The sequence below is a fragment of the Dromiciops gliroides genome, chromosome X (assembly GCF_019393635.1).
Source record: "Dromiciops gliroides isolate mDroGli1 chromosome X, mDroGli1.pri, whole genome shotgun sequence".
NCBI lineage: Eukaryota > Metazoa > Chordata > Mammalia > Microbiotheria > Microbiotheriidae > Dromiciops > Dromiciops gliroides.
In genome coordinates this window covers 7,553,255-7,578,394 of record NC_057867.1, presented here as the reverse complement: position 1 = coordinate 7,578,394, position 25,140 = coordinate 7,553,255, and the positions used below count along the sequence as shown (strand labels likewise).

Below are 25,140 nucleotides of genomic sequence, written 5' to 3'. Positions count from 1 at the left end.
GTTTTGACAAGGGTGGCTACATTTAGCACCATCTGAGGCTTCTGTCTAGAAGCTAGCAATATGAATTGAAGTGCAAATGTTCACACTAATGACAAAATGCTCATAACAGGAGGCATTTATTTAATACTTGTCAAGGAAAATGAGACCAAGGATGGGAATTCAAATTGAGCCCCAATTACCTTCAAAAAGTGAAATTGTGTTGCATACAATTGGTAAGCTATTAAAAGAATAGCAATCACATGAGTGTATCAGTCACTTAGCAAAGACAGAGCACGGACAAATCCCAGCTTCCTGGACACAGCAGCTATCTTTTAGCTACTCAAGTCAATGGCACTTTTTTGAGGGGGTCAGATTAAGTCCCATTGATGGTGATCCAATGGCATTGATTTTTTTCTCAAGGGGTGGGCTTTCAGATGTGTGAATTTACTGATGTAGGGAACTTCTAATGTAGAAACTCCCTACCTCAATGCATCTAGGGACTTTTCTGCAACTTATCATTTTAGAAGGATGCTCAAGACACTGAGAGGTTAAAGTGACTTATCCACAGGGCAGTTGGTACAAGACAGAAGCAGGATTTGAACCAGGTCTTCCTGATCCCAAGGCCAGCCAGCCCACTACACCATGCTACCCCTTGACTTCAACTCATGGCATCCCAAATCAGCAGAATCATTTCATCAGATAATGCAACATCAAGACTTAGGTCTGTTGTCCTCTGTCCAAATGGAAGGTAATTAAAAGAGGCTCTCCTTTAAATGGTACTCTCCTTTAGTAAAAGAGGGACCATTAATGACACACTTGTACTCATTATGACATAGAGCAACATGAACAAAATAAGGGTAATGCCCTCTTAGGTATTTAGGATAACGAACGAATGAACACAACTCAAGAACTTCAAACCTCCACTTGAGTTTCACTCTGACAGGCAGGCATGCATGTACTTACTTTGCGAAGTAGACAATGCAGAGAAGTCGGTCTGTTACTGGAGATATCAGCTTTCCCCTGAAAGGAAAGATCGGAAAACCAAGGTTAATGCCCCATCAAGGAATATCCAAAGGTACTAGACTTAAGGAAGGTGATGGATGGAACCCCATGGAGATGGGCCAGTCTTCATTCTTTCCAAGTGCACTAAATCCAAATGAAGAGCAGTTATTCTAAGTGGGCCGGGGCAATTTCTGTCCTAGAATTATGGCAGAAGTGAAATAGCACCTAGGTCTTAGAAATGAAGGTCTACCTTTCCAAAAAACTTGCTTATTCAAGAGCTGACTTTATAGGAAAGACATTTCCACCAGGAGCGAGCGAGCGGTTACCCTGTGTTAGAACAACGCTGCCAAGGAGCTGAACTGACAATCGCATTTCTACGGTGATTGTATTCATATGTGAAAATGACAGTTACAGCCTCAACCATTTGGGAGCTACTTGCTATTTTAAGTAACCAATATCCTTTGAACAAGGAAAATAACAGTTTTCCACATTAATACAGCAGGACGTGCTACTTAATACATTCTAAGCACCACAGGATTGGCAAGATTTGGGGGAGAAAACGAGAGAGACGGCTTTAGATGCAAGGACTTTATTTATTTATTTTTGGGAAACACAGAGCATTCCATCATCACTTACATTCCTCTCAGAATATTAGGAATGTGGCAAATGCCAAGCAATAGTAGAGGCAACGTGGAAGGAAAGAATAAGGTTCTTTCTACTTTCCTCTGGATACCCCTCAATAAATATTAAGTACCTACTATGTGCATGTGACTGGGGTTTAACCTCTGGATGGTACAGGCAAATCCCTAGGATTTATCTGCTCAATGATTCATTATGTTTAAAAACCACGTCTAGTCCCCTCCCCACAGCAGCAACAACAAAAGACACAACAAGGTCTCCCTCTATGACTATCTGCTTAGAGATGCTGATCTCGACCATTTTGTTTTGACAGTGTCTACCAGGTAGATTATCACAAAGAATCATTTTACCATGAGCTGGAACTGGATTCATTCCTCCCTCCTCAAAACAGAGCAAGATGCTTCCGAGTGTCAAGGCACATCCAAACTCAATCCCAAACTGAATTGCATTCTGTACTTCTGTTTGGTTTGATATACGCAGCCAAGAATACTCTTGTTTGACATACATTCCCATTAAAAAACGTATGGTCTATAAATATTGCTACTTTAGCTTATCTATGAGAATCTTGAAGAAGGGGAAACCAGATTAAAGAGGAACTGTTCATAAGATTTTCAGAAAGGAATCTCAGGGAACACAACTAGATTATTTTTTGTTTGTTTTTTGTTTTTGTTTTCTTGCAGGGCAGTGAGGGTTAAGTGACTTGCCCAAGGTCACACAGCTAGTTAAGTGTCAAGTGTCTGAGGCTGGATTTGAACTCAGGTCCTCCTGACTCCAGGGCCGGTGCTTTATCCACTGCGCCACCTAGCTGCCCCCAACTAGATTATTTTTTAAAGTCATGATTGGTTTTTCTTATCTGGTGAATGTTATTTATAGGAACTTTAGTTAGTACACTTAACTTTGCTAGGTCTGCCTGACTATTCTTCATTTCTTCTATTTTCCCGTCATTTTGTTTCATTTCACCCCTTTGTTTTTCTTGGATTGCTTCTTTTGAAAGACTATGCCTTATCCTGAATGTTGTGCCAGTACACAGGAAAGTCATAGCTATTAGGATCTATAACCCAGGGCCTACTAAGACATAGGCCACTATTAGTTAGGAATCAGGCCCTGACCCTTCAGGGCTACTTATTCACCTTTCTGGAGGGAGGGCGAGAGGGAGAGAGGTAGGGGGAAGAAGAGAGAGGAGCGAAGAGGAGCAGAGATGAAAAATGAGAGAGGGAGGGGAAAAGGGAAGGAAGGAAAAGAGAAGGGAGAGAGAAGGAGAGAGACGGAGAGAGACAGAGAGAGAAGGGGGGAGGATTACAAACTAACATTCTATATTAATGTTAGCTGAATGCTTCATTGACAGCCATGAAGTGGCAGGAGATACCCTGGGGTGTATGTGGGGGAGGGCGGGGAGTGTTACTTAATTGAATGTCCTGTCAGATTCTTTGGTTTTTCCTTTCAAAAGGCCTAAGTTAAAATCCTGACAAGTGGCTATGTGATCTTAGGCAAGTCACTACTTTTTTCTGGGCCTCGATTTCCAAGCCATCAAATGAGGACATTGATGTCTGGTGTCCCTCTCTAGACTTCAGTTTTCCACCTTGCAAGTTTTAAATCTTTTTTTTTTTTTTTTTTGATAGGCAATTGGGGTTGAGTGACTTGCTCAGGGTCACACAGCTAGTAAGTGTTAAGTGTCTGAGTCCGGATTTGAACTCAGGTACTCCTGACTCCAGGGCCAGTGCTCTATCCACTGCGCCACCTAGCTGCCCTCTACCTTGCAAGTTTGCAAACGAGCTACCTCGAGTAAAGCCTTCAGTAAGCCAGAGAGCACTGTGAAAATGTCAGCGAGGAGATTATCGTTATTATAGTGCTTCACAGGGGAAACTATGCAAGTACATTACCAATTTAATCATCATACTTTTATTCTATTACTTAGGGAATCCCAACAGTTCAGTACTTAATGTCTTGTAGCTTTCCCCGAGCTTGTTAATGTCGGTACTGAAGCATTGTAAAGTACTTAGCCCAGGAGTCTCTCTCCTCCCTTCCTCTTACCCCACTCCTCAAAAGTTGGAAATCTAAGCTACTCAACAATCAGTGGTTTGGTCTGGCTACCTAATTGGGCAGCTCCTTGCTTTGGCTACAACTTTAGGAATTGTGGGTTCTAAGTTAAGAGCTCACTGGTGACATGTTAAAAATGACGTTACTGAATTCTGAACATCTATGAGAAAGAAAATCCCCCATGAGCCTTGGCTACCTTGTGTCCAGTGGGGGCTAGCTCAGCTGAACCACCTCCAACAGGGCTTCAACTCTTCTTCCTTAATGAATGCTGCTCACCCAGCTGACCACCATCTCCTTTTCCAATTACTTTTGGATCTCAGTTCAGTGGAAACCTTTGGGGACTCTTGGAACTATCCTTAGCTCAGTATAACCCAGTGGCTAGCACAGACTTATGAAGAACTCATGATGGCAGAATTCAGTGGGATTAGTCACATGGCTCAAAAGTGGGCCTGGGTCACAGACTGAGGGTAAAGTTTGCCATGTTTCTTTTCAGTCATTTGAAAGCAATGCCCCAAGGAGTGCCACTTGGAATTCGAAGAAGATGATAGGGAAAACATATATTATTTTTATCCCAGGAAGAAGAATAAATCGGAATTGATTTGTTGGCCAAAGAGTGATCTGTGGCCAAAAGGTCACCAGGAGACCACACTTGAATGATTTGCCCTCCTGCATAGTTTCAAAGTTGGCTGGACTTTTAAGGCCATTTCCAATAGGTAAACAATAAATGGCATCATTATGTCTTTGACCTCTCCCAATCTCCCCACCCGGCCTTCATTTTCAGTTTCTGAGCATCTATGAAATACTTTGAGCACAACCAGGTTTGAAGCCCAAAGACAGTAATGAATCTATGTCGTTTCACCTTTCAGGGAGCCCAGCAAGTGCCCATTGCCATCTGTCACACAATGCTCTCCAGCCCAAACGGGCTGATGAGTCTCTGCTGCTGTGCCGTTTTTTGTGCTCTAGGGAGCTCTGTTTAGGATCTAATTGAAGAGCTATCATTTATAATTTAACAGTTTCTCAAATGAAGTTGGATTTCATCTCCCCATCCATTCTTTAACGACACTCTCCGGGGGCTATCAGTGCACAAAAGTTTAAATAGAAGTCACCCAGAAAAGGTTATGAGTAATGTGTTACTGATGGCCAAGATCCCTGGAACTCACTTAACTACTCTATTTGTCTCCCCTACAGTATATCTCCCTCCTCCCACAAATCCAAAAGGATGCTTTTCAATGCAGGGACATTAGACTTCTTGGACCCAGAGGCATTTCCTCACATGCTGCCAAGATTAGGTTCTCAGCTGGAAGGTGCTGGGCACCCTGAGTCTCCATCACTTGCCCAAGACCAGACAGGCAGTTAGTGGTAGGGCCAGGACCAAGAGCCTAGTGTCTGAAGCCTCCTCCCTTGATATCAGACTGCCTTTGGACTCTACTGCATTGCTTTCTAGTCACTCAAGAGTTTTCGCTGTCCTTAGACACATTACATATTCTTATAGGTTCAACCATCTATGTAAAAGATTCCCATATATTTCTGGCCTTAATTTCTCTTCTGAGCTCTGGCTCCTATCTCCATCTGCCTTCTGGAACTCTTTCCTTGGATAGCCCACTTTCACATTAATATGAGACACTTGAGGGGGCTCCAGAAGGTAGAAACAGATCGATGAGTAAAAATTAAACAACACAGATTGGATAACCATGTGCGGCTTCCTAATAATTTGAGCTGCCCCCAAATAGAATTGGCTGCTTTATCAGGTAGTAAGTTCTCCATCACTGGAGATATTCAAGAAGCTGGATTGCCATTTATACTGTATGGAGAGGAGCACTAGCTTATGCTAGATGACCTCTAAGTCCCTTCCGACTCTAGGACAATAGAGTTTGAAAATAGACTTCATCTTTTTTTTTTCCTTTTTTTGGGTGAGGCAATTGGGGTTAAGTGACTTGCCCAGGGTCACACAGCTAGTAAGTGTTAAGTGTCTGAGGTCATATTTGAACTCAGGTCCTCCTGAATCCAGGGCCAGTGCTCTATCCACTGCGCCACCTAGCTGCCCCAAGAGAATTCATCTTAACCCTTTTTAACCCCCAGCCCCCTCACAAAAGCAAAAACAATCTGCTCTCCCTCTTGTCACCTTTCCTGTTTTGATTGACAGAAGCCAAGCTGGAGTCACCCAATCCTAGCTATTGGTGTTTTACAATTTCTCTTGCAGGAGACTTGTCAAATTAATTTAGGCATTGGTTTCACATCTTCAAGGTTTACAGACTTTCTCCCATACCTAGATAGAGCCTGGATCTATGATTTCCTAAGTGTAGGGAACTGCGAGGATGGAAAAATCTGATCATTGACCTATCCTGAATTTAGAGTCTGAGAAAGTTGCCTGGAATATATGAGGTTAAGTGATTTTTCTATGGTCATATGTGTCAGATGCTGAATCTGAACCCAGGTCTTTGGCGTTCAAGTCCAACATCTGACACATAAGTCTCCCTCTGAGTCTTCCAAACCCTTGATTTTGCAAAGGAGGAGGAAACTGAGGCCAAAATAGATCAAGTGAATTGTCACAGCTAAGAAATTGCAGAGCGGAGATCCAAACTCGTGTCTGAAGATTCTCTCTATCTTCCAGAGATCTTTCTTCCTTTTTTTGTGAGGCAATTGGGGTTAAGTGACTTGCCCAGGGTCACACAACTAGTAAGTGTCAAGTGTCTGAGGCTGGATTTGAACTCAGGTCCTCCCGAATCCAGGGCTGGTGTTCTCTCCACTGTGCCACCTAGCTGCCCCCCAGAGATCTTTCCATTGCCTCCTAACAGAGGGTGGCAGGCTGGCCAGGAGGAGAAAAGGAGCTGGCCTTAGTGGACCACACACGGTGGCTAGAGCTGAACGGGTACTTTGGGGGCAGAGCCCTATGTCCTCATTTTACTGAGGAGGACATGGAGACCAAAAGGAGCGAGGCAAGTTGCTCAGGGCCACTGAGATGAGTGAAGTGTCTGAGCTGGGCTTCTACTCTGTACCTCTGACTCCTGGGTTGGGCTCCCAACGGGAAGGACCTAGCAATGATGAGTGCCCTTCTCAAAGCTGAACTTCCAGTACCGTGGCTGAGGGGCACGAGGCTTTCCTGGCCATTCCACCTAAGCTTATTTTGCTGCTCACATAAACAAACCCCTACACTGTCAAAGTCCCACTCCTGTTTTCCAGTGGTTTACAGGTGTGTTCCAGAAATACATTGTTGCTTCACGGAGTCAAAAGACTCAGTATTCACTAATGCTCTATCAAGTCTCTAATGAAAAAATTTGGCAGAGCCCCCAAGAATGGTATTTTCTTAAATCATAAAGCTTAATAACAAAGAGGAAATCAAGTTACTGCAGTGACAACATTTCTTCACTTGTCATTTTGTCACCATGTTAGTTTTTTCTCTGCCCACTCTTTGTCTGATTGCAACATTTTTACCCATGAGTTCTTTAATTTTAGAGAAAAGTCCATAGTCTGAGGCTAGAAGAGAATCTTAAGAATCACTATTGATGAAGTCCTCATTGGCAGCCTGGAGATTGAGGAAGCCTTCGATCCCCAATCTCTTTGCACTGTACCAGCCTGTCTCCTCTGCCTATATTAGTCTTGCTTGAGTTATCAGAAAGGCTGCCCCTTGGTGCAGGTCAAGACCTTGCAGAGGTTGAAAAATAATAAGGCAGTGGTGGTATTTTTCAAAACCTATGGTTATCATAGTATTCTGCAAGTCTCCATATTTTAAAAGCAATCCAAGGGAAATCTAATTACATGCAATGTTTTCATATCCCTGGCCAAAATGAAATGAATGACAATAATCCAGCTGTCACTCTATTCCCAGCTACTCAGGAGGTCACACCAGACACACCTTGAATTGGGGGCAGCAATTTCTAGCAGGCCACCTTATATAAACGACTTAGGTCAGACACCCATTATTGACAGCTTCTGGGCTGCGATGTCTAGAGGGGATTATGGCTGTCAAATTCTCACCATGGCTAGTGATAACTTCCTCTTCCAGTCATCTCCATTATAGCCTACCCGTTTTCACTCACTCACCACCTTCATTGTTTTTTCCTACATGCCCTTCCCTGGCCCCTTCTGACGCTGAGATATACTCAGAAGCCTTTCACAAACTCCATGCCTCGTCAGGCTAGGAAAGAACTTATGTTTATAGACCCCCTTAAGGTGGGCAAATTCTTTTATGGACATCATTTCATTTGTTACACCAATGCTGAAAGGCGGGGGCTATTGATTCCACCCCCTATCTTACATATGTGGATTCTGAGGCTTAGAGGCATTAAGTGATTCAGACCAGCTTTTGAGGGGGGATTCAAGCCCAAGTCTTTTCATCTGCTGTTCAGTCATTTTTCAGTCATGACCCCATTTGTGGTTTTCTTGGCAGAGATACTGGAGTGGTTGGCCATTTCCTCCTCCCGCTCCTTTTATACATGAGGAAATTAAGGCAAACAGGGTGAAGTGACTTGCCCAGGCTCACACAGCTAGTGTCTGAGGCCGGATGTGAACTAAGGAAGATGAGTCTTAGAACCCTTGCCTTGGAGTCAGAGGACCCAGGTTCAAAACTCATGTCACTTTCATTCTTTGGACCTCAGTCAATGGAGTATGTTGGATTCTACTTCTGAGGTCCTTCCTAGCTCTAAAATAGATCATCCTAACTTCCATAAACCCACTAGTCTTGTGGAATTTTTCATGTTTTTTTTAAAATAAGAGAATATGATCCCTATTTCATGGAAGTGTGGATATTTTTTAAAAAGTGTTGATTCCACACAAGCACAGAGGCTCATCCTTGCACACTTATCTTCCCACCTAAGCTAATTAATTACCTTCTGAAGGCCCCCATTTCCCCACCCACTCTCCTTCCTGGCCAGGCTCTGCCAGCAGTCTGGTCCAATTCCTTTAAGTCTGCCACATACTAAAAGGCAAGTAGCAGCCCACTCTGCTTCACTCTCCCTGCTCTGCCTCATCTCCTGGCCACCTGTTCTGCCAGCAACTGTCCAGAGAGGCAGACATTAACCTTGGACATGTTCTAACAAGGTCCCCCTCACACAGGTCTCAGCCTCAGACTGGCACTTTAATCAGAGTCTCTACATTCTGAAGTGGAAGTCCTGGAAAAATAGAAGCAGTAACAGCAGGGCTGAGAGCTAAGAGGAACCAAGCATATTTTATTGTCAAACTCAGTCTGCCTCTGCAGTGACTGTCACCATTTAAAGTCCAACTTGTACCTCCGTCTCTTGACAGTGGGGAACATGAGTCAAGCAGCCTTGGCTGGCATGTCTTGGCATGGGAGAAGGCTGAATGCTGCTCCCATGGGAGAGGGCCTTTGGAGGACACCAAGTCCAACATGCCCCGGAGGGACAGGGGTGAGTGCTCTAGTCTGAGGAGGACAACCGAGGGTGAGGTCCAAACACCTGGCTCCAATGGGGCATCTAACTTTCAATCCCACACCCCTTCCAACTAGCAGAGGGTGCTGAGTGCTGGGCAAGGATAAGCACACAGGGCAGGAGAGTGAAGCATGTGGAGTTTTCCTTCAGCATTCAAATCACCCCACCTTCCTTCCATTTAGCTCACATCTCTTTATTTCCTTCCAAAGAGCAACATAAGAGGAACTGTCCAATCATTTGCTAAAATCTAGGCAAACCATGTCTCCAGCCTTCTCTGGCCTGAAGATAATAATAGCTGCTAGCACTTACACAGTTCTTTATGGTTTACAAAATGCTTTGATATTTTATGTATTTCATTTGATCCTTACAATAACCCTGGGAGGCTGTATAAGGCTGGTCTAAGTCTAGGAAAACCGACACAAAAGCAACTAAGGGGAGTGCGGTACGGCCTGTTTTGATAAGCTTATGCCAACACTTTCCTTTTATAGATGTTCACTAACCATCCCTTTAATTATGTATTATAGTATCTTGCCAGGAATCAAAGTCAAGATCTCTGCCCTAAAAGTTTGCAGACTCTACTGTCTGCTCTCTTTCGACACGTGGGGGCTTATTGCCCCTCTTAAGCCCCGACACACTTTTCCTGGTGGAGGTGAGTGCAGACATGTGAAATAGAAACTGAACAATCACATCTACATTGTCTTTCAGTCCCCTTGGATATAGGCTATTTGGCCCATGTGACTTCAGCTCCTCAAGGGCTATACAGGTTATCTTCCTAGCTCCCTAATTTCCTTCTGTAGATGTAAAGTTACTATTGAGTGCGAGATGAGCCATGGTTGAAGATGAACAGAACAGGACAGTGCATGAAAAATGGAAGGACAAGAGTGTGGAAAACAGTGTCCAGCTGAAAAGGTCAACTATGGGGACACAGTTACAATGAATGTACAACCCAAAGGAAGTACAACGGTAGCCAACTATGGACGGATGTCAGTCATGGAAGTGGGACCATTTGGGGTGACAGTGAGGCCAAAGGTGTGACTACCCCTAAGGGAGCTGAAAGGGAGGTGGATAGGAAGCCTGGAAGGTTGAAGAGGGTAGGGTTCTCCAAGGGCCATCACCATAAATGCTGGAGCTGCCCAGAAGGTCGGGTAGATCCCTTCTAGTTAATCGGTGGGAGGTCATGGACAAAGGATACACAGGACAAGCAGGCGTGGAAGGGGTGGGAATCTGCAGTGTTGGAGGCATTATCCACATTGGACTATCTTCAGCAACTAGCACAGTGCCTTTGCACACAGTAGGTACGTAATACATGTTTTGAATTCTAGAAACAGACACAAATAAAGTGAAGCCAACTAGATCTGACCAGCAGCTCTGAGCACATAACTAATACCCTCAGCTATTTTGCACTTAAATGCTGAACTGTCCATGGTGATTAATCAACAGACTTTCAAAGGAGTGTGGACAACCAAGTAAAGAAAGCTAAGAGTATTCCTTTTTTGGTTTCTCAACAAAGAGTTCTTAGCCTTCTAATGTGACAAAGGTGAAGTGGTCATGCGATCACACCCCCCCCCCCAAAAAAAAACCTTGTCTTTGAGGCAGCTGGACTTTTGAGAGACTTTTTATTCACAAAGACTAAATATGCTTCACCTGTCCTCTTGTCTTCAAAAGACACAAAGCAACGGAAAGCAGGTTTCCAAACAACCATTTCCAGAGATTCTCAAAGAGAAATGCAACCCCAACAATGTCTCTCCATGTTGATCTCAGATGGATTCCTACTGTTTTCGAAAGGAGAAGCTGAGATTCTGCCCCTCCACTTACGTGTACATACATGCACACACACACACACACACCAGCAGCAAAAACCGTTTTTAAACACCCCCAACCCCTTAAACGTCTAGATGGTCCAGACGGGTAAAGGTCACCAGAATGAGGCAAATACAATGTTAAAAAATTCCTACCTTAGTATTGACCCCACTAGTCTTAGCTAGCCCTTAAGAGGTTCAGGGCTGCTCCTGCTGTTGAGAAAGGCAGTCTGTCACTGGAGAGATTGCAAGGAGGAAAAGAAATCTCTCACATTTTCTCCTCAAAATGGGGGAATAAGAAGAGGGAGGAAGCTATGCAAGAGAGGGAGCCCTACAATTCACTCTGTTCTACCAACCCCAAATACAGGAAGGATTCTTAAGAAGAAAGTGGGGAAAGTCTGTCATATCATGATTTCCCCAGACATCAGGCTATCCTGGAAGTTTTTTTTAAATAAATTTTATTTTAAACACTCCCAAAGAAATGCAACACTCAAGTCGGGTAGGCTGGTCCACAGACTGCCCAAATAGGTGCTTTATGTCTTGCTGAAGGCTCCAAACCTGCCCTGGGTCTGAAGGCACGGCACCTGCTGGGGGAGCCCATTCCCACTAATCGTGAGGGGGGGGGGAGGGGCTACTGTCAGACCTTGACCCGGTATCTCAATCCCAAGGACTAAACTCGGGGACAGACGCATTCTCTAAGGTCTATCTGTCACTGTCCAAGAAGCAATAGTAATGGTTATATATACCACTCTAATCCCCTAGGCCGGCCCCAGGGAAACTGAATTCCCATTAAGGAGGAAGGGACCCCTCCTTTCTTAGCATACCCTGCATTTAAGGCTTCTGTCTCCACTCCCCACCCCTATCTTCCTCAGTGCCATGGGGTGAGGCCAGAGTCCTACGCACTTCTAAGCTCCGCATCCCAACCCTGGCTTTGATGGGGCTGGCTCCCATAAATGTTAATGAATGACTCCTCCAGCTTTGGCTCAGGATTCGGACAGCACGGAACAGTCTGTAAAAGCGGGCTAGCAGGAGAGGGCTGGCACTAGCTAAGGCACCCCCTCCCCCAAAGCAGCACTGGGTCTGAGCCCCCTCTAGCGCTCTCCAAGGGTCACTCTCAACATTAGCCAAGCAAGGGCAAGCGCACCCGCCCAGGCTTTCTGCAACCCACGGAACTTCCCATGATTTCCAGAAGCCAGCAGCCATTCTCAGATGCTGCTCTGAGCCCAAGGATGCGCCTCAAGGGAAAGAAATATCCAAATAAAGGGAAATGGGGTGGGGCAGGCAAGAAGGGACCTGGACTCAGAAGGAGAAGGGGGCATCTAGCAGGTGCCCTCTGTGCCAGGGTGCCAGGCTGAGTCTTTAGAAGAGGATGAAGTTAGGAGCTGGCATTGGGGCGCCCTGGGCCTGGACCAAGTGTGCAGGGCTGGCCTGGGGTAGGAAGGCACGCATGACAAGTGCGCACACAGAGCTAGCTCTAGCCTGGGAGCCAAAGCAGATGGGGGCAGCCAGTCTGTTTGCAAACTGCCGGGGCAGCTTTAAGAAGCAAAACCTGGCCAGAGGGGTCAAGCCCAGCCCAGTCCAGCCCAGTCCAGTCCAGTCCAGCCCAGCCCAGCCCAGCCCAGCCCAGCCCAGCCCAGCCCAGCCCAGGAGGGTGGGAGGGCAGTCAGTCTGGCGGACAGCATGCGCTTGGCTTTTGGCTGGGTGTGTGCCTGCTGTGTGCGGGGTGCCTATGTGTGCTGCGGGTGGGGGAAGGGGTGCCAAACTTACCGCGGGCAGCGGCGGCGGGCGCACGCACGGGGTCCCCCCGGAGCTGCCTGCGCCTGCAGAAGGCGGGCAGGAGCAAGCTGTGCGGAGTGGAGCCCAGACGGAAGGCTGGGCGGGAGTCCAGGCAGGAGCGCACACTGCCTCTGCGCTCACCTCACCTCCCGCATAAAGGCAAAGGCTGCCAGGCCCAGAGAACACTGGGCTACGATTGGGGAGAGAAAGAGAGAAGGGGACTAACAGCAGCCCTGCAAAGGCGCTCTTTGGGCGGGGGACAGGCTGCCTGGTGAGGGAGAGGAGGGGAGAGCAGGAGACCCAGTGAAGCGCGCGCTGCGCTCCTGTGGCGGATTGCTCACCACCTTGCACAATAGCGATAGCGAGGGGGTGGTGGGGACTGTGGGAGGTAAGGGAGTCACAGACAAACTGGGCTCAGGGCACGAAGGGCTGGGCTCCCCTCTCCTCCGCACCACAGCAGCAAAGACCTGATCAGGACCACTATGCCCTCCACCAAACTAACCTTCCTGGGGGGCTCCAGGGAGTCAGGCTGACCCTGCCCTCAATGCGGGAGGAGAGGCGGGGCAATATGCAGCCAATCACCCCTTGCCGCCGAATCTCCCCCCCACCCCTTCAGTCTGCCTCCCTGCCCGTCTGGAGCCCGCTAGTGAGCTCAGAACATTTCGGGGGCTAGAAGAATCAGAGAGAGTGCGATGAGTCACGGACAGGAAGCTGGGGACGGGCGGGTGGCAGACAGCCGGGAAGAAGAGGCTGAGCCCCTTCTAGGCACATGTCCTCAACTATGTGTTCATTGAGATGGAGTGAGCCCAAACACCCCAGCTTTGCCCCCATAATTTCCCAGGGCCTTCATTCACCAGCAAGCCGCACCCCCGTGGGCAGAGAGGGAGGACGCATTTAAGTGTCTAGGGACCCTTTCCAACCATCTACCCCCATGACAGGGGAGATAACAACAGTATGTTTTGGGCTTCCTTCTTTCCCGAAGTCCCCCACGCCAAGTGTGAGCATCTCTTGGGAAAGGAAGTCACTTCTGGCTCATTTCCTATCCCAACCCCGTTCCGTTTTAGGAAGGAACAGACCATTACATGGCTTACAGGTCTTAAAGGGGTTTCTAGCCTGGTGCTGGCAGGGAGCTTTGTCTTTCTCCCTGGGCTGGGGGCACTCTGCCAGTGCAGCTCTCTGCCCAGAGCCCAAACCACAATCATCTGGGGGCAGCAAAGCTGTCTGCTTGAAACTTGAATGTTTCTGCTCCAAAGCCTCATGTCAAGTCAGGCTAATGCCGGCCTAGCTGCACTGGCCAGTTGGGCTTGGACAGCTAAGAAAGGGGTCGCCCGAGGCATAGTTGGCAAAGGCTGGAGGCATCTTGCTTCTGAGCTTTCTGCTGTTGGAGTCTCACTCAGCAGTAGCTGAGGGGAGCAAGGGGAAAAGGAGGTTCTGTGTCTTTAGTGTGGGGAGCAGAATGGTCAGAAACTACCCAACCAACCCTGGGGTAGGGGGCGGAAACTGAGGTATGCCCACCATTGCCACGAATTTCAATGGGGGCATGGGAATGGCACCTTCAGCCAGACTTGGGAGGGCAGCTCTCCCTGGCTGGGTTTAAATAAGGAAACGTTGAGATGTTGGAGCTGTCTTGAAGCATCTGTTGAATGCAATAAACCCAGACGCAGGAGGCTGACAAAGCAGGATGGGGTTTTTCCATTATGTTTTTCCAATCTCAGACTTTGACTGAATCGTAGTGAGGTCGCAAGACTTTGAGGTAGGAATGGCAGGCAGCACCTAGGTAGCTAGGTGGCACAGTGGATAGAAGACTGGTCCTGGATTCAGAATGACCCTTGACACTTACTAGCTGTGTGACCCTGGGCTAGTCACTTAACCCTAACTGCCTCACAAACAAAACCCAGTGCACAAGTGGTCCTGTAAGCCCATTGGCTAGCCCCTCTCCCTGCCGTTTAGAAGAGTACACTGGGTTAGCTCCAGGGCAACTGCACACGGGGGTCCTCCTGGGTCCTGGGGCGCCACCCAAACCCTACTCTCAGTGGAGCTGATTTCCAGCCCCAACTCCATCCACAGCCGTCCTGCCCTGGATGATCCAAAGACTCCCTTTCTCTGGGGAAAGGGATCCTGATCATCCAGATTGCAACCCTCCTTCTCTATCAGGGCCTGGGGGCAGGGGTGCCCACCCCTTGCTACTAGGCTAAAACCTTGCTCGGCCATGGTGCCCTTTGTCCCAGGCCACCTTTCTCTCCCCTTAAAGAATGCCTTTTTCGGCCCGACCAGATTAAAACATTTAAAGTGGGGCAGGGGAAGGAAAGCAACTACCCTTGAATAAGATGTAGCAAAACAGACAGCATCCTGTGAGGGAGGCTTGCTTTGCCAGCTTCCTCCCAGGAGAAAGGAGCCACAGAAGCTTGCAGTCGATCCCCTTGCCTTTCTATTCTTTTTTCCCCCATTTTGTTCTTTTCCCTTCCAGGAACTAAGGTGCCTGCTAAGGGCCTGGCCAGCCCAGCCCAGCCCAGCCCAGGGTTTGACTCTGGTATCAAGGCACTGAAGAGTACCAGTAGCCAGAGCAGGGAAGAACCCCACCCCTCACCTGCACCCCCAGCACACATCAAGCTAGATGTCTCCAAAGCTAGCTCCTGCCAGCCAAAACCACCTGCTGGGCCCAGGTGGCCCCCTCAGAATCTGTCAAGCCTACCCCGCTTCAGTCCCCACCACTGGCCTGCTCCAGTAGGGATAGCTGGCATCGGGGCATCCTTTAAGGGTCCGAGGCACCAGCCCAGTGGGATGGTAAAATGCTATGGTTTCTGCTTTATAAAGCCGAGGAAACTCTACGATTTTATCCAATGACTTATTCAACAATTCACATTTCTGCATAATAGGCACATATTCTAAGTATACTTTTTGTCAAAACAAGCCCAGCCCTTTCCAGTCATTACTGTAGCAAATCTGTCAATTACAGGGCTTCTGAAGCTGCAGCCAGCCATAAATATGTATAGTTCCCAATCCCCATCACTGTGCTAAACATTCTGTTTGCACAAATAAGGAAAATGAGGTGTTGTACTCTGTTTGCTATATTGCAGAAGCTTCTAGGAGACTGAGATGAGGGGAGGAAGGTGTGGTCCTTGACTTTACCCATCTTTGGCCACGGCTGCAAATTATTTGTGGAAAGGTCCCCAGGTCTAGGGAAGAGGATGCTGGTGCCCAAACTGGGCCCCCTACTAATGTGACAGAGGAGAGAGTAGAGTGAGACTTTGAAATGCTGGTGGGCCAGGTAGAGGTGGGACCCTTCAAGGTATGTTGGCATCAGAGTCAGAAGACCCTCTGTCCCTGCCACTTACTGCAAATTGGGTCAGGATTGAGCTTTGCAGGAGGCAAAAGAGAGATTCTACCAAGGTCCAACTGGACTTTGGGGCAGCTATTCAGCCTAGTGTCTTCACTTGCTACTGACTGCAATGTCAGCCTATGCACATCTGGGTTATTCACTAAGGTTCTCTTCTACCTTGCAAGGTTTCCTATTGGGTGACTGTATATGACACACTGGAGAGGAGACCATCAGGACACATCTAGAGAGGCTAGATATGACTCAGACCTGCTCTAGAGGGCGGCTATGTTGGAAAGTGGCAGTGAGATTTCAATAAGAGTCATTTACTAGATGGAGCATGGATGTTATCCTTGTCATACTTAGTTCCCATCCCACACTTGCCAACTTTTCTGATAATAAAAAGACTCCCATTTCTCTAGCACTTTCAGACTTATGGATTATTTTCTTCATACCCTCCCCATGAGGAAGTATGGCCAATTTTATTGCCCCCATTTGTAGAGAGGAAGACTGAAGCTCGGGGTGTTGAAGTGACTGATCCAGGGTTACCCAGCCAGGAAGCATCAGCCAGCATTCACACCCAGGACCCCTGGTGCCCTTTTCCACTAAGCACACTGCCTCACTAGAATAATTTTCATCTTTTCATCAAGACTGGGGACAGGGAAGAGACAGAAACACATAATGACCATTTAGAGTCTAGCTCTGGAACATGTTATAGATTTTTAAAAACTATTTTATTATTTTATAGATGACTAGAAAAACTGTCTTAATCTGGATACAGGGTAAGATGGGCCAAATGACTACACCGATCTGCCATGCCATACATTCTGTCCAGGCATTGCTTTATGGCAAAGTGGAGATGATACACTAGGAGAAGATAAAGTGGTCAAAATATTGGCCTTCTGAGCCTGCTTGGCAACACATTTTTGGAAGTTTGAAAAATTCACTTTTCTATGCTGTTGCCATCATCACATAAATGAGTGGCTTCCCTTTGATGAATTGGCATCATTTTCCCTTCTCCTTCCCCATGAGTTGTTGTTAAGGATTAATTGTATGCTGCCAGACTTCTAAAAAGAGAGGATTTGAACGAAGCTTTAGAAATATTTCCTGGAACTCAGTGAATAGTTTGATCTCCCTACAAGCTACATCCTAAGAAATGCCACCTGTTTCACCCCGGTGTGTGTTGTGTTGGAGCTGGGGCTGTTCTCATGGCTGCATGGAGGAGTAAGAACGCCAGTGCACAAATGCTTTCTATTTCTGAGTGTAGCAAGTCAAGTTCCCTCTCTGCACCTCAGTTTGCTCATCTGTATAATGACAGATAGAATTACCAGAGAGTGGCTATAGACTTTTGCCGAACATTGAGGGTTTTTTTTTGGGGGGGGGGGCAGGGCAATGAGGGTTAAGTGCCTTGCCCAGGGTTACACAGCTAGTAAGTGTCAAGTGTCTGAGGTTGGATTCGAACTCAGGTCCTCCTGAATCCAGGGCAAGTGTTTTAGCCATTGTGCCACCTAGCTGCCCCCCTCACATTGTGTTCTGATCCCCCACAGACCATCTCTTTTCATGATAAGTCTCTTTTGCATAATGCTTTGAAATTTACAAAGCACTTTCCCCACAACTTCAGTAGGAGTGGTTGTATGAACATCTGATAACTTATTTGATTTTTTATTTGTTTGTTTATTCATTTATTTATTTATTGGAAGAGGCCAAGTTGAAAAAGCTCAAACCATACCAATAATTCTAGAAGACAAAGAGTCCTCACCCAATGACTGACAGGATGAGAGGTACACTAGTCAAACACTCAGTTGATGGATATTTAATCAACTTTACTGAATAAAACTGACCTCCAATTAATAACCATTTTCCCATCCTGATTGTATGTTTATCCAGGAATGGTAAGCTTTTTATACATCAGTAACCCAGAGAAGCAATAATTGTGGGAAACTGGGCTCATGGTATAGGAGGCTCAAAGTTACTATTTTATAAGATCATAGATTTATACCTGGAAGGGACCTTAAAGGTCCCAGAGTCCAACCCCTCCCTCCCTACACACTCCCTCATTTTGTAGATGATGAAACTGAGGTCCCAGCAAGTTAAGTGACTTGGCCACAGAGCTAAGAGCCTGATGTTGGATTTTAACCCATTAAGGTCTTCCTGACTCCATGTTCAGTGCCCTGTCCACTATTTCCTTTCATTCATACCTTTTGTCCTCTGGTCAGGCTATGTGGCCAAAGCTAATTGACTTTGCCAGGAGTACTCTGCTCTCAGCTCAGCTACAAGAGTTTAGAGTATAGTGTGTGTGTGTGTGTGTGTGTGTGTGTGTGTGTATGTATGTATAAGAGTGGTTCTTTTCCTTTAGTGTCAATTTGGATCGACATCCCTGAAGGGCTGGTTGGCCACTTGTGTTTTGTGTAACAAGGGGAAAATGGAGTTGGGAAAAATCTCAGTGACAAAGTTCTGAACCTGATATTGACCAAAGAAAACGCTGGAGAATGTGGCTGTCAACAGCAGTGAAACCATTCCCTACCACTCTGGATTTCTGAAGAGCAAACTCTCTCAATCCCTTCCAGAAGATATGTAATCTAATCATACTAGAACCCCAGTGTCTTGGTGTCTGCTTCTTGTTGAATAGAAATACTAGGTAGGTAAGGCAGTTCTTTATTCTGGTCCCTGGCTTGTTTTGATTAAACAAGTTTCCTCAGCCATTAGAGAGCGACAGCAACCCCGTGCCTCCTGCCATAGAGACTGATGAACTGCCCATACAAGATATAGGGCCAAATAAGTAGGTCAAGAGGAGCTGGAGGACTCCAGTTTACTGGCCTTTCTCTTGGCCAGTAGCCTTCAACTTTTAAGATATGAGACAACAGGAAGTCTTTAAAGCACCCCACGTTTCATATCCATTAACAAAGAAAAGAGTTGCCAACCCAAGACCTATATCCATCCTATGTCCAACTGCTGTCAAGAAACCTCAGGCTTCAATGATTACTGGGGGGAAATTACTTTGGCAGTATACAATATCTTGGCCAGAGGACAATAGGTGTGAGGAAGGAGAAGTATTGAGCCTTCTCCCAATTCCAGCTGTGCCCAGGGGGGTGATTGCATTGGTGTGTGTGTGTGTGTGTGTGTGTGTGTGTGTGTGTGTGTGTGTGTGTGTGTGTGTGTGTCCGTGTCTGTGTGGAGGGGGCTGGGAGAGGGACAGTAACAACTGCTCTGCTCAGTTTGAGTATAAAATCTGAATGGAGATTTGCCTCTATATTCAAATATTTTCAGAGTCTGTTATGTGTGGACTTTATTTAGCAGACCAGAATATCCATATCCATATGGTGTTGTACCCTTCAAAGAAGTTACCTTCATTGACTATATCCTTATTCCAATGAGGCTGTCAGTGCTCCTACCTACTGCAGGAATGGGCACACTGAAAACACTGAACTAAGAAAAGCGCTTCTACCAGAAGCTCCCGTTGTCTGCAAATACAAGAAGGATCTGCAATTTTACTGCCATATGGAACTCATTTTCAGTGTGGAAACTTGTCCCACCAACTCCCAACCCATCTAAGACCCATCTAGTTAAGTCCCAGAAAGCGACCTGAGGCACATAGAGGTTAAGTTACTTGCCCAGGCTCTCACCACCAGTAAGTATCGGAGGAAAGAGTTAAACCCTTGTCCATCTGTCCTTAAGCCCCAAACTATATACACTATGCTGCACTGCCTCAATAAGTTAACACTAAATTTTGTAGAAATACAGAAACCTATTTGGAATGAGAGTCAAAAGTTAATTGCTTCTGCTCTGAATGAAAGTTGATTTGAAAATACTGTTTTAAAGTCTGATGTCTATTAAGAGAGCAAATTGTTTCAGATATGAAGCTATAATTTGTCAATTAGGGGGTAATTTGATCAGAGAAAAGCCTTATCTTAAAGAGTTTACTAAAGGTCTGCCCACCTGAAGTGGTGGTCTAAGTAAAGACTTGGGAGTGCCATCTGCTGGCGACTTAAGCAAAATGCAGGCACATGACCCTTCGAGGGAAGAGAAAACCAGATTTAGACCAGAAAGGACCTTACAGATTATCTACTCCAATAATGGTTTTGAGCGTGAACAAGACAGCATAAAATTTGTTGGGTCCACTAGCCAAAGACCCAAAAGAAATTGGGCTAGTCTTTAAAAAACACTTGACTTCTGGGGGCAGCTAGGTGGCTCAGTGGATAAAGCACTGGCCCTGGATTCAAGAGGACCTGAGTTCAAATATGACCTCATACACTTGACACTTACTAGCTGTGTGACCCTGGGCAAGTCACTCAACCCTCATTGCCCCACCAAAAAAAAAAAACCAAAAAAAAACCACTTGACTTCAACTCCAAGGAGCACAAAATGTACAAACAAGCAAATATTATTCTATCTCAACTGTGGAGGGGAATATTGAAAAAAATTCTAGTAGGTCAATACATTTTGTGAGACTGATTAGAACATAACTAGGTGACCTCCCCCTTTTTTCTTTAAAACAAGTGTTACTCACATTACCTCATCCTAGAATCTGGAAAGGACTTTCAAAACCATGTATTCGAAAGTTTACCTGATGCAGGGATTTCATTTAACAGAATCTCAGTGAGGGGAATGAGCTGCCTAAGGAGGCATAATCAGCTCTGATTGTTAGAAAGTTCTTCCTTATGCGGTGTTGAAATCTGATCCCAAGTAGCTTGTGCTGATTCTAAGGCAGAAGCCTTTGTGTACTAAACACAACAGACACAATTTATTTTTCACACCCTAAGCCCTTGGCCATTCAAAGGGCAGTTGTGTGACATCCCTCTCAAGTGGCCACTTGCCTGACCATGGCCACTTCCTCAGATTCCCTCTCTGGTGGGTCTGCTTTTTAAATGCTTACCATCCTGTTTCTTTTCCTCTGGACATGCTCAGGATTTATCTTAAAATGTGACACCCAGATCTAACAAAATATACCAGTGGTAGTCTGATCATAAGAGTGGAAAACATGTCAGACTATTCCTTCCTGCCATCAGCCTACCACACCTAGTATGCTCCTGGCCCAAAGAACGCTTTAATAGTAGAGGTTGAGGCAAATGGTTTTTGACAGTTAGATTTTTGGTCCTTTGGGTTCTTTAGATGCTGCCAAAGGTGTATTTTCTTTTCCCAGACGTTATTGAAGGAGCAAGGGATTTTTGTAGATTGCAAACTCACTTTCTAGTATTTTAAGTTTCTGGGTTTTTTAAAACCCAGATCTAACACAAGCAAAATCCAGAATGCCACACACTTTCATGGGGAAACCAAGTGTTTGAACATTTTAAAAAAGACTCTTGGTTAAAATGTTTGGTGCTAAGAGAGATAAACTCTTTGTGTAAGCAGTTTCTGATGTTTTCTCAATCAGGTAATTTGTAAAAGTTGGAGATTGCTTGTGGTTGCCAAATAGGGAACTGTATTCCAACTTCAAGTTACAGCTAGATAGTATTTGCCAGCAAGAAAAATAGCTGTTTCAGAGTACGGTGGACTGTTACCACCTGATAGCAACAGCCTTGGTCACCATTGTAGAGACAGCTCCAGCTTAGCCATAGTCTCTCTCTCCTTTCTGGGCATAAGAGGAATATGGTTGGAAAGAAGAGTTCAAACTTTCCATCTGAATATATGGGAGTTGTTGGAGGAGGGGAGGGGGAAATTGAAAGAGCCCTGAACTTGGACTTGGAAGGATTCAGCCCTTGACATTTACTAGCTGTGTGACCTTAGGCGAGTTACCCGCTCTGAGCCTTGGTTTACTTATTTGGAGACACGAGGTGATTGATACTCATGCTACCAATATCACGGGGGCTGTTGTGCAGCAAGATCGCTGTAGACCTTAACACAAGGTATAGAATTATGATTATTATCGGAGAAACTCAATCACTAGCACCAGTTACGCAATGGATCAGAAGAGCTTTGACACCAAGGAAAGCGCAGAGGTCAAGAAACCTACATATTCCCATGAGACTCTACATGACATTATCAGATGGGGGAAGGTCTTAGGGGCTTCTCTCATTGAAGCTGAAAATGGAAAATCATAGGATCTGAGATTTAGAACTTAGAGCTCATTGAGTTCAACCACATCATTTTACAGCAGAGGAAACTAAGGCCCAGAGAGGTTGTGATTTGTCAATATACAAATACATAGCCAATGCAGGCTGGTCTAAGCATTTGGACCTAGGTCTCATAGGCTAGAATCAGAGTTGAAATTGATGATGACCTCAGAGGTCATCAATTTTAGTCTAACCCTCTCATTTTATAGGGAGGAAATGGAGACCCAGGGAAAGAAAGTGACCAAGTGCTCTCCAAACTAAACATCTATGATTCTCTGAAAATAATTAAGGACTACTAAGAAACTGACTAGACTAGCTAAAGGATTTTTCAAGCCCTACCATCCATGTAGCATTTTCTCACAAATTGGGGGTTTAAATCAGATTTTAAAGCAAAGTTTGATTCTTTAATCTGATAGCAAGATTCATCTTTTTATCTATCTATTTTTTTGGTGAGGCAATTGGGGTTAAGTGACTTGCCTAGGGTCACACAGCTAGTGTTGTGTCTGAGGCCAGATTTGAACTCAGGTCCTCCTGACTCCAGGGCCGGTGCTTTATCCACTGCGCCCCCTAGCTGCCCCTTAGTCATCTTTTGATTAAAGTCACATTTTTTCTCATGGTCAAGTTCAGCTGCTAAGTGGAAACATTTCCCCATTTTCTTAATGAATCAAGTGACAAATCATCTCTCTGTTTTCCTCTTTGTGACTAGCTGAGCTCCTTTGTTTGCATTTGGTTTTTCTTCCTAGTTCATTAACACATCAGTGGGAGACTGGAGAGCCCAGCCCCATTTTACACAAAGCATTTTTCATTATTTTCCTGGCAGAGCTGACATAAAACTCCAGCTTTGATTGTAATGCTAAGAGAGCAAAATATTTTTTAACTTTGTCAGCCTGGACTTTTTCTTTATCCACTATTAATCGACATGGGACAGATAAGCCATCTGACATTTCCTACCAAATGCTCCTGATCCATGACAGATAATGAGTCGGCCTCTGGGATCCCAGCCTTTCCATCACCATTGGTAGACAACAGCCATGTTTTCTGGATTACCACAAATGGCTATCTGTGATAAATCCTTTGATCAAAGAGCACGTCTCTTTTTTGTTTGTTTTTTTGTTTTTGTGAGGCTATTGGAGTTAAATGACTTGCCCAGGGTCACACAGCTAGTGTCAATTGTCTGAGTCCAGATTTGAACTCAGGTCCTCCTGAATAAAGCTGGATAAAGCTGGTGCTTTATCCACTGCACCACCTAGCTGCCCCTCGCATGTCTCTTTTCTAGTTTAGTCAGAAAGCAGTCACATAGGCATTGTGGGTATGGCGAGTGGTTTGTAGTGAGGGTTTACATGTTTATACCTCTAGCCTTGCACCTGCTATCCTGACAGGAATCCCCGACACATTTCCTTTAATATTCATTCCCATGCTATGGAAACATATGATGATTTGAGTCTACGTGTCCTAGAGTCCTGTTAGGATCAATGTTGGAAAACCGAAAATGGCTTCTCCCCCACCTAAATTAATTGGCAGTATGATATTAACCATGGGCTATTTTCTGCTAATAGAAGGCTGATTTGTATTTTGGTTTGTCATGGCTCAACAAATGGCTTTGTTTGTCAGAAAGCCATTGATTTCTTTCAAGTATGCATTGTCAACTAAGGAGTCAAACAGTGCCAATTAAAATACAATTTACTTCGGAGTACAATGTGTATAATGACTATATTCCCATAAACCAAACATGAGGAATGAGAATGTAACAACTGAGACCTACGGGGGGGGTCAAGTGGGGCAGGCCCATAGAGTTACAGTGCAAAGAGATGCACAGGCCTTCTAATTCAACTCTGTCATCTGGCAGGTCAGGAAACCTGGGCTTGGGCTTGAGTGACTTGCCCAAGGTGATGCAGGAGGACACTGACAAAAGCAGGATTCAACCCTATGTCCTCCAACTCCGAATCTATATACTACAAGAAGGATGGGGTGGCCCATGGCTACTTGGAAATTAGTTTTTGCAATTGTTATTTAATGCCATGGGACACTTGTAGAAGCATTAGCATTTCCTTTGTCAAAAGCAGAGAGGCTGAGAAGCTTCCTCGAAGTTGTGCTGTGTTCAGCATCAACAGACATTTGCCCAACACCCATAGGCAGGCATTTGTACACATCTGGATAAGTCTGAAACACAGACTCCAAGAATGTGACCTCTGAGATCATCTCGTCCAACCTTCTCATTTTACAAATGAGGAAACTGAGGCCCAGAAAAGGGAAGGGACTTGTGCAAGGTCACCCAGATGTTCAGTGGTGGAGTCAGGACTTGGATTCAGTTTCCTGACATCCAACCAAGTTAGAATTCTACCATTTTTGGGGTAACCTTGATTATGGCCTCAAGAGTGGCAAAATTATCCCACTAAAACTCAACTGAAACCCATATAAAATGACAAGGAATAGTATAGAGGAAAGAATATTAGACCAGGACTCTAAATATCCAGATATTTATAATACCCAGGTTCCAGTGCTAGTTCCCTTGAGTGACCTTGGGGAGGGCATCTCATTCCCACTGGCCCTCAGTTTTTCTCATCCTTGCTCCCATTCCTGCCTTCTTCCTCTGTGACGTTGATCTAGCAGACATTGACTCTCTTTTGTGCATCTTCAGTATCTCCCTCCATACCGGGGTCCCTCCATGTCTCCCTTCAAACATGTCCCTCAATCTTATATAAGGCCACTGTTGAGCATTATATATCATCTAGCTTTTCTTCAATAGTAAAATCTTTGAAAAAAATCTCTCTGAGGGGCAGCTGGGCGGCACAGTGGATAAAGCATGGGCCCTGGATTTAGGAGGACCTGAGTCCTCAGACACTTGACACTTACTAGCTGTGTGACCCTGGGGAAGTCACTTAACCCTCATTGTCCCGCAAAAAAAAAAAGAAAAAAGAAAAGAAAAAAATCTCTCTACACCTGATCAATCTACTTCCTCATGACCCCTTGCAATTTCTGCTCTGCCCCCACCATGAAACCAAAAATGCCAAATACAGGGACCACTTTGTCAGTCTGGATGCTTGTTTGACTCACTAGAGCTAATGCAGACAATGCTGACAACCCTCTCCCACTGGTTACTCTTCCTCCCTTGGCTGACAGGGCCAGCATTGTGTCTTGGTTCTTGGGCTGCCTTTCTG

General features: G+C 45.6%; 1 protein-coding gene across 4 annotated transcripts in view; it reads right to left on the bottom strand.

Annotated features, from left to right (window-relative positions):
* The window catches only part of HTR2C (5-hydroxytryptamine receptor 2C), a 161,046-nt gene that overhangs the window by 95,230 nt on the left and 40,676 nt on the right, over positions 1 to 25,140 (bottom strand). For 3 of the 4 annotated variants that reach the window (XM_043974138.1, XM_043974140.1, XM_043974141.1), the window contains exons 1-2: positions 12,608 to 13,073; positions 943 to 999 (exon numbers count right to left, since the gene is read on the bottom strand). The gene's annotated coding sequence lies outside the window, so the exon portion shown is untranslated. Of the gene's footprint in view, positions 1 to 942; positions 1,000 to 12,607; positions 13,074 to 25,140 lie in introns of those variants that run through there. The other variant, XM_043974139.1, reaches the window with a different exon arrangement.